This window comes from Colias eurytheme, chromosome 3 (assembly GCF_061535395.1).
Source record: "Colias eurytheme isolate Ceu_HAF_F1 chromosome 3, ilColEury1 Martin Lab GWU primary, whole genome shotgun sequence".
In the NCBI taxonomy this organism is placed as follows: Eukaryota; Metazoa; Arthropoda; class Insecta; order Lepidoptera; family Pieridae; genus Colias; species Colias eurytheme.
The window spans coordinates 5998190-6008241 of record NC_142982.1 but is presented as its reverse complement, the minus strand read 5'-3'; the positions used below and the strand labels follow the sequence as shown (position 1 = coordinate 6008241).

The 10052-nt window shown below is 30.1% G+C and overlaps 2 long non-coding RNA genes across 6 annotated transcripts; one reads left to right on the top strand and one right to left on the bottom strand.

The window, feature by feature from the left end:
* The first annotated feature begins 3406 nt into the window (after positions 1-3406).
* LOC149909612 (uncharacterized) lies at positions 3407-4798 on the top strand. Its single transcript, XR_016458626.1, has 3 exons — positions 3407-3473; positions 4266-4369; positions 4671-4798. It is a non-coding gene; the product is annotated as an uncharacterized LOC149909612 (long non-coding RNA).
* A 3715-nt stretch (positions 4799-8513) lies between these two features.
* Positions 8514-9884, bottom strand: LOC149909611 (uncharacterized). 5 transcript variants are annotated; one of them, XR_016458588.1, is made up of 4 exons: positions 9072-9884; positions 8879-8988; positions 8732-8801; positions 8514-8648 (listed from the first exon to the last, which is right to left on the bottom strand). It is a non-coding gene; the product is annotated as an uncharacterized LOC149909611 (long non-coding RNA). The 5 variants fall into 5 exon arrangements; XR_016458586.1 differs by having other exon boundaries at positions 8879-9141; positions 9219-9884; XR_016458587.1 differs by having other exon boundaries at positions 8578-8801; positions 9072-9141; positions 9219-9884.
* Positions 9885-10052: the final 168 nt, after the last annotated feature.

Below are 10052 nucleotides of genomic sequence, written 5' to 3'. Positions count from 1 at the left end.
GCTTTAATTAATTAGCTATTGTCTCCATATCCTGAATGTATATTCTATATACGTGTTTGTTTTAACAACTTTGAGTACTTGTCAATCAGTATTCAGTATATTATGCAAAATGTATAATCTTAACATACCTACTTTTGATAGAGGCACATCGCACACGACATGATTACTATATTTTATTATCCAATTCGTTATTCTGCAGTGAATTCTACGAATAAAACTTACGAATAGAATACGTTTTAACAATCAGTCTGAACGAGCGTCACGTAGAGAAATGTTTTCAGCATCGATTGGCTTTTTTATGTTTCACGCAATAAGTATTTAAACATGTATTAGGGCTTATGTTAGTGCTGAATAATAATTGTGCATCGTCGACTTCAATTCTTTATAGAACACATCAGACATAATATGTACTTTGTAATTATTTCATGGGTGATTTTTGTGGGCATAAGGAGCTGTAAAATCAATACAACACTCGATTGAAAATATTTAATGTATTAATCTAAAAATTCAGATGTAACTATGCGTTTATTATTTTTAAATATAAATCACATTGCATATAAGGCTTTACCACGGCATTACCTACTGGCGGTAAAATATACCTAAATTCATATGCTTGCTAGCAAATCTATTTTATTTACACGTGCAAATAATATATGGATATATATGGATTCTTTATTTATACGCCTCATTAGATACGGAAAATGCATTTCCAATATGAAACAACCGGTAACTTTGAAATTTATCTGACCTAGAAAGCATTTTGCTATTTAAAAGCTAAATTTACAACAACGTGCGAAATAAAATTTCTAGGAACATTATATGCTGTGAATATATAACACGACCTACCAGTATGAACTTGACAAGGATATTTAATAATGTTGACAAGGGTCATAACTTCTACAAAGACTGATTACGATTACGAAATATTTAGCGAGACAATTAAATGGCGAGACAGAATAATATTGCACATTATTAATACAGCATACTTGTGTGTATTTTTTAAAATAAATAAATTAAGTACTATTTTCGATAACCAACCGTTTTATTTTATTTACCTATGCCTGCATAAGAAGATACATAATATACATTAAGATATTATGTTTATTACCAAAGTTCACCAAACTGAAGCTTTCGCTCAAAGCTCTTTTTGGAAAAATATATTATTTGAATTTACTTTTAAAATATCAACAAGGTGATTGAAATGAGTTCTTGAGGAAAAGCAATTTTATTTCGAAATTAACGCTGAGGGATTCCGTAATTTTGATTACAGTCATCAGTGATCTAGGTATTATTCAGTTATTGGTTATTTCGTCTTAGAAAATTGTATCGTATAATCTTTATATTATTAAGGCATATTTTTTGCAAATAATTTATCGAAAATTGTGGTAGTGTTTGTTACCTATGACTCTATATTTGATCGTCACGAATTTTAGCATGATAGATAGGGTATCATTTCCTATGCATAATATCATCGTCGGTATGAAAAGGGAAATATTATAAGCAGGCAGTATCGAACCATATAAGAAATTAGGGAAAATTAAACGCTGACTTATGCCTAGATATATGAATATTGTGTTTCCATATGTTAAAATATTTTTTACCGTCATATCCTCCAACATTGCCCGCTTTTCACAGTGTTTTGATCATATACAAGAAAAAACAAAATATGGACAGAATTGATGCTGTTATTTGAGTAGGGAATTGAATTTAGGATGAATATATATACTTGAAATAATCATATTCTTAATAGTTTCTCTAAAAATAAGGAAGAAAGAGGTGGGCGAAGTAAGGTGGAAAAGTATACAACTTTGCCCACCTTTAATATTTCAGCCATTTTAAGACTTACGTAGCTGTTTTTAAGAGACAAAGTACAAGACAAGGCAGAGATGCCGAATCTCTTACAAAAAATGATCCAAAATAAGTAGATCTTCATTAAATTGTATGGGCAAAGTTAGGTGTAATTTTCTCACAATCTTCATACAAAAATTTTTAGGGTCTAGGGTTGTCACAAAAAAATCAACTAGGTAAAGGATGAAAAAATTAAGTTTAATAAAATATGTAGGTGGGTAACAAGTAATAGGTAGGTACACATGCAATAATATTGCGTTCGTACTGTTTCTAGGTATATCTTTAAAATGAAACTGAAATTATGAATATTTATGTACCTATACGTAAATTCTACTACACATTTAAAAAGTACTTAGGTAGGCATACATACTCGTACAATCCTACCTAGGTACCTAAAAGAAAAAACATGCTGTGTACTTAATTTATACCTAAAAAAAATTACCTTGCTACCTATTTGTGAAAATGTGTCAGCCCTAGCACCTCAAAACGGTTGGGCAATGTTGGGATAGGTCACACTACATTTATTAACCTTACATTGCCCAGCGACAAAACTCCTATAATACTACGTATTTTTGCTTGTAAATAACAAATAACCTCCTTTTTTATATTCTAGTTTAATAAATAATAAGAAATATTCACGTATTCTAATTGATTCCCAGTGATCAGAGACAAGTTTTTTTAGAAAAATTTGGCACCACCAAAACACCTCCTTCTTTGTCGACATGTAGCAGCAGACTGATTGACGTTATACATGTGCTATCTAATCAGTGTTACGAGAAAAGACTTTAATTTTCTACCAAAAAACAAAACAAGTCTTAAATGTCATGCTACTCCACATAAACACTCAGGAAAGTTAAAATTTCAATTTGGGCAAAGATAGGCTGGAAAGGCAATGTTGGAGGATATGACGGTACATTGCAGAATGTAGATTAGGTATTACAAACAATTTAACAAAAAATACTGACGATAAAACTTTACCTACCTATAACCTAACTATATAGTAAGTACCTAGGCACATGCCTACTGATTAGGTATATAGTCAGCGGTTTGGTTTTTTCAGGATTGATAGGTAGATAAGTATCTTCTCATTTTGCTTTCAGTTTATGTTTACGTAATAATAATTTATAATCGCTTACTTTGCTTGCATAATATTTTTGTTTACTTTCCACATTATATAGGTATCCAACATGTCCTTGTACATTTTTTATTTTTAATCTTTTTTTAATAATCAATATTTGTTTAGTTATGTATGTTTTTCATACAGTAAAAAAAAACAGTTACTTTTTGCACCAACAATCAATGACGTTACAAGTATCTACCTACCTCTACTAATCATTATTTTAAAAATAATTTATTTTTAACGCCACGTGACGTCGTGTCGATGACGTCGATGCCAAAAATAAAAAGATGTTTGTTTATTTGTTTCAAAGAAAGTTATTTTTAATTTTGGTCGAATAAAAAGTCTCATTTTCACTCACACTCAACTCATTTTCAAGCTTTTTTCTATGGATTCCATGTGACAACAACCTAAACCTTCTATGAAATTTTCGAGGACATCCAGAAATTAAAGAAATACTATTTATTACATATTATTAACTCAAGATGGAGCATGCTTTTGTTTCAAGGTATTAGATAACTTTCAAGTAAGTAGCTTATATTACCTATATTAGATGATGGAATTTTTCTGGCAAATATGATAGGTAAGTACAATTAAATTTCTTGAGAACACAGCATAAGAATCATTTTTTAAAATCTGTCATTTTACGGTGGACAGGTAACTTTTCGAAACGTTAAATTATAGAAGTATGTAGTCTATACTAAGGTCTATACATCCTTTTTATCTAAAGTCTACTACCTTCTTCATGTGTTTTACTCTACAAACGGCCACAAATAGAATTAAATTCTGATCATGAAAAAAATGTGGAGTCTTCTTATTTTCGCCAAACCTTTTATTACTTTGATCGTAATCGTATTGTTAAACACACGTGGAATGGGTATTTATTCATAAGTAATAATTAGAATAATAGAATTATGGTTCAGGCTCATTTGATACATTTTTCAATTTTCTTTATGAACAAATAGGTAATATCAGCCTTCTATAGACACAGAGTAATAATTTTTATTTATTACGTACAACACCTACTTACCTCCACCATTAGTCCACCACCGTCAGTGATCAAGTTAATTGTAATTAATAAGTGCTGATTTTATAGAATAGCTTCTCACACATTATTAGTTTTTTTAAGTGAACTATCTTACATATTTTATTTTTACCTTTTATGGGTAGGTACCTACACTTAAGTATTTTATTGGTATGTAGACACAAGTTTCTGGGAAACCTTTATAGGTAGGTACTAAAGAAGTATTTATAATATATTTTCAGTAAGTATTAAATAATAATAGTTACTTATATATAGCGATGGGGAGCCAGACAGGCACACTAAACTTCTGCTGACACTCAATATTTTCGGAGTCATTACTTGCTGCTTCCTCGTAGTGTTCATGAGTTTATGGGCCCTAAGTGAGTATATTAAATAGCGATCTTTATATTCAAGTGAGAATTCTCAGAAACAATAATGTATTTTCTATAAGAAACCTACACATGGTTAAACCTACTTTACTTGTATAAACGCAAATTGCCTTTCGCATTTTCAGCAAATTTTTCAATACAGCATACTTCACTCCGCCTACAACAGCTAAATTTATTTCATACCGTTTTTCGATGTTAGCGCTGTGGGAGGGTTCTTAAATTGTTATTTACTGCTTAGGATAATATTGTTCTCATTCCCTCGACACACTATAATTCTTATTGCTTGTTTCAGACATAATTTTTCCAGAACCGAACACGGCATATCTAATGAGAAATTATTTAGAAAATTTATCAAAACCTTATAAGAATGAAACTATTAGAATTAAAAGTCGTTATGATGTATTTAGTAATTTGTTATAAAATCTAATGTGCCCGCTGAAATATGAATAAGTGTAATAAATACCTAATGTGAAAAAGAAAATATTTATTATTACCTAACATTTTGTAATCTAAGTACCTAGTTACCTAACTATTCTGAAGGGGCAATAATTATTATTGTTAGGTATATTGTTTTATCTATTGAAAAATATTTGAGTATGCTATATTATGTTATTAAATGATGGCATTTGGTTTTAAATATTCATATCGTCGCGTCGTCCATATTTTAACTACTTATCGAAAAGAATATAATTCAAAACATGGTTTGTCCATTTTATAGGGGTATATTATAGGGTTTTATATACTATACTGTAAATTAAAACAAAATTTCAGTCTGATCCTATAACTTTATTTAAATAAAAACATTACATTGTATGCGACAACGCTGGCCGTGCTAATCCAGTACTACAGAATAAAATTTTAACATCTTGTATGATTCATTCGTATTTCTTACTTCTAATAAGGCTACCCTTATAACCTACGAGTTCACACTTCCTCGGATTAATATCCTTAACTTTAATTTTATTATTGCTTTCGATTTCGCTAACAAAATTGACATAATATATTAATTGAACCATATAAAATATCATTTTAACTATAATGCAAATTCTGTGTAATAACTAATAATTTTTGGAATATAATTTCAATTCGAGTACAGATAATTTCAACATAAAAAAATTAACGACAAAAATAATATTAAATTACGAGCATTTTAATATGAAACCCTTTTCGATTGGTAAGCTCAAGCAAACGTGCATATTATAGTCAACATAAAATTATAATATTTAGAATTTTCTTAAAACATAGGTATTTAAACCTTACAACAATATGCTAATGATATGATATAAAATTTACACTGGTTCCAGCCAGTCACAGTGGCTCCGTTCATAAAAACAACAAAAACATGAATGGAAATTTTAAATGTAAAATGTTAAAGTTGAATGTTTATAATCGTTTGATAATAATATATGAATCAATATTTATTTAGCTGTTTACGATGCCATGATAGAGAGATGAGATATTAAGTACATTGATTATGTTAATGAAAAAGTAATGCACCAATTACTACAGCTGGGCCTCAAGTCTGCTATTACAATAGTGTCAGAATGGTCTATCATTGATTTCAAAATTGTTGATTTTGACAAGTTTGGTAATCTACTATTATAATGGTGTCATTATGACTTTCCAATGGTCAACCACTGACATTCCATTGAAAGAAATGGCTTAGAATGGTAATCTCGTACATAATGACAAATGAATGACTGACGTATGGGGTAATCTGCTAAAATTTTGACAGTTCCTTTGATCATTGACCTACCATTGGATCGTCATTGTGCAGTCATTGCTTATAATAGCTCGGTTGTCGAAAAGAGTTTGTTATCTATCGTGTTTGTATTGTACTTTGTGAAATATTGAGTGGAGAAATGTATTCACTACGAGCAAATATTCTCGAGCTAGCCGCAGTGGATGCTAGAGAAAGAAGACGGGCGGAATGCAAAAGACGTCGTCGAGCCCGTCGCTTGACGAGAATTAGTACAAACCCCTTTATTGATATTTCCGAGGCGGAATTTGTAAAAACGTTTCGCCTTGGAAAGGACTCAGTAAGGGGGTTAATTGAAGAACTCATTCCCCTTATGGCCAGACCGCGTCGAAACGATAGCATATCGGCAGAAATGAAGGTTAGTAATCTGAATTTGATTTTCATTGATTTATTGTTCTGTAGCTATAAACACGAAATAGTTGATTTGTTATATTTTTTATTGCAGATTCTAATAGCACTTGCATTTTATGCATCACGGTCCTATCAAACTTTGATTGGACAGAGTGCCCTCCATAATGTTGCACAAATTACTGTGTCAAGATCAATTAATGAAGTGACAAAGGCACTCAATAAAATATACCACAAATATATTAAATGGCCTACACAATGTGATGAAAGGAATATTATAAAGGCCAAGTGAGAAATTAAATATACCCTGATGTTTTGTTTGTATTGCCTGTTGTACCTTATCAGAATTACTTAGTTATAAAGTTTTCAGGTTCTATCAGAAATTTAAATTTCCTGGCGTCCTGGGTTGTATTGACGGCACACATGTAGCAATATTAAGACCACACATACATGAGGAGCGATATTATAACAGAAAGGGCTTCCATTCTCTTAATGTTATGATTGTAAGTATTGGTTAGAAAGTAGAAATTTCTACCTACTGCCCAAACTTTTACTAATTGAGGAGGTGAAGAACAAAACCTCACTTTTCCACTTTTTCTGATTTTGGAGAAAACAGTAAAATGTAAATAACTAACTGACTACAACATCTGCATTTTGTTTTAGTTGTGTCATCTAAAGTAGTGTTTCAGTCAATCTGATGTACCAAATTACTGATAAAAATGATGAGAATCTTAGCTAAGATTTTGAAATTAAATTTGGAAATGTGAGGTTTTGATTAAACATTTACTGAGTGAAACATTACTTGTCTTTAAATATATTATACACAGTACCTATAATACAAAATTTAAATATCACTAATTTCTCTTTCAGTTTTGAACGCCTTCGATATAGAAAGCGATTTTTTTAACAGAAGCAATAATGAAAATAGAAGATTGAAATTATTTAATGAAAAAAAATCATTTCGAAATTTGCAAAACGTGTTTTTAAAAGATACAATACAAAATAAGATACCTAAATAATGTGTTTTAATTTCATTGAATATGTTCATATACCTACCTACTTGAATAAAAATGGTTACCTCTTGTCTTGTTTATACACTAACAAAAAACTGAATTATATAAATAAGTCCCCCTGTCGAGTGTAGCTGATATTAAAATGTAAAAGCTCGAAATTAACAAATAGTTAATTGTTATCGTCATTTTTCCTTATCTAGTTACATTAAATTGAATTTTGTTGATTTTTTATTGAAGTTGTTTTCTCAATGTTTCTAATCCCTTAGGTATTTTAGTGATTTAGCTGTAAGCCAACAATTTAAATAGGACTATTAATTAGTTAAAATCTTTAGCTTAGTTTTCTTTATCCATTCATCAGTGCTATTTTTTTGATTCTATCATTTTAAAATTTCTATATGATAAGGTAGTATAGGTACCTACCTACGGAATTAGGTGTTACGAAGCCTACCTACCTTTATTTATTAATACCTACGTTATCAATACATATAATAAAATTGTAGAAAAGTAGTGTCTGTACAATTGAAATATGTAAAAAAAAATTAGCAGGTGTTATTATTTAATAAAAAATATGGTTAAAACTTATAAATAATAAATATATAGGTAATTCTACATCGCCATCATTTCATCTTACACTTACATGGTAGAATTTATTAATTTAAGTTCTTCATACACTGTTTTTGAATCGAACATATGAAAAATGATTCATGATCATTAATTAAATGGCATAAGAAAAAGCTAATTTTAAGTAGGTAAGTAGGTACTAAACATTATCTTGTGTAGTAGATGGTAGGCAATTATCTAATCAAATCTACATAGATTAATTATATTAAGTTTCATAATATTAATAATTATTTTTGAATTTGAATTGCGAATAAAACAACAATAATTGAAACTAAAATTATTTTATTAACATGATTATATTATTCAACTAATGGTGACAGTAAGTAATACATTTTTTCATTTTTAAAGAAAATCTATAGGTATAAAATATAAATTTATACAAAATCAAAATAACAAAAAACGAATAACATACAACTTAAATAAAATCTATACATAAAAAAACGTAGGCAATACTGATTAACACTTGGGGCGTGATCTACAAAATAATAATCGAAGAAAATACGCTACCCCGAGTACTGCATTAACTTACCTTAAATGCAAATTATACAATATTATTACTATATGCTTTCCACTATAATTCAGCAAGGCTGCCAGAAGAAAAGAATTGCTTACCTGTTGCACTTATTTCACTCTTCTGTGATTTAATTTTCTTTAAGGTTTTGCTTTTGTATTCATTGTAGAACTAAAAAAGTGCAAAAATTATATTAATGATACATTTTGCATACCTATTATTAAATAATACTGTATATAGGTACTTACTGTGCGCCATTCTGCGGGAGTTTTATTGGGGCAGTCCACCGATATGGAATTTAAAATTTGGGCGCATTCCATCCAATATCTTTTGCTTAAACTTCGCCCTTTACCTTAACCTTAAATGCAAATTATACAATATTATTACTATATGCTTTCCACTATAATTCAGCAAGGCTGCCAGAAGAAAAGAATTGCTTACCTGTTGCACTTATTTCACTCTTCTGTGATTTAATTTTCTTTAAGGTTTTGCTTTTGTATTCATGGTAGAACTAAAAAAGTGCAAAAATTATATTAATGATACATTTTGCATACCTATTATTAAATAATACTGTATATAGGTACTTACTGTGCGCCATTCTGCGGGAGTTTTATTGGGGCAGTCCACCGATATGGAATTTAAAATTTGGGCGCATTCCATCCAATATCTTTTGCTTAAACTTCGCCCTTCATTGGTGCGGCTGCAGTAGCCAAGCGCCAGGTCTTGGTGGTTTTCCAAAAAATCAATTAGAGCCGAAATTTGCTCTATTAGCACCATTTTTCAATATTATAAATAAATAAAACACAATGAAAATAAATAGCTAAACACCGGCCGCTAGAATTGTAAACAAGTAGTAATGTCACATTTGACTTTGACAGCTAAACAGATAAAACATTATTGAGTTTCACTTTTATCCGCGTTACACATTTTAATGTTTTTGCTATTTACGAACTTCTTACTACTTCAGATTGCTTATAACATTATTAAATAATATGTAAAAATGTTTAAAAATGAAATCTGGCATGAGTAAATGTTAAAATTTAGTAGTAGTTTTTCGAAAATCATTTCTACTACCGGGTTTTATAATAATGGCAATACGACAATGTCATTCTGCCACGATTCCATTACGAGACCACTGACCGACCACTGATCGACCATTATGAATTTAGCAGATTACAAACTTTTATCAAAATGACAATGGGATCGTGTTGGAATGACGAATTTATAAAAAATAGCAGACTTGGGGCCCAGATATACTGAGCCATGTACTTGATATCAATTGCTCTCAATAGAACCGTATTTGTGACAACTAAAAGCAGAACAAAGCGTATCTATTATCACATTAACCCCTCCGACTACTCTCTAACACTAAGATAACGCCAACAATCCCCTACTTCCCCTTACAATGTAAATTGTGCGTAT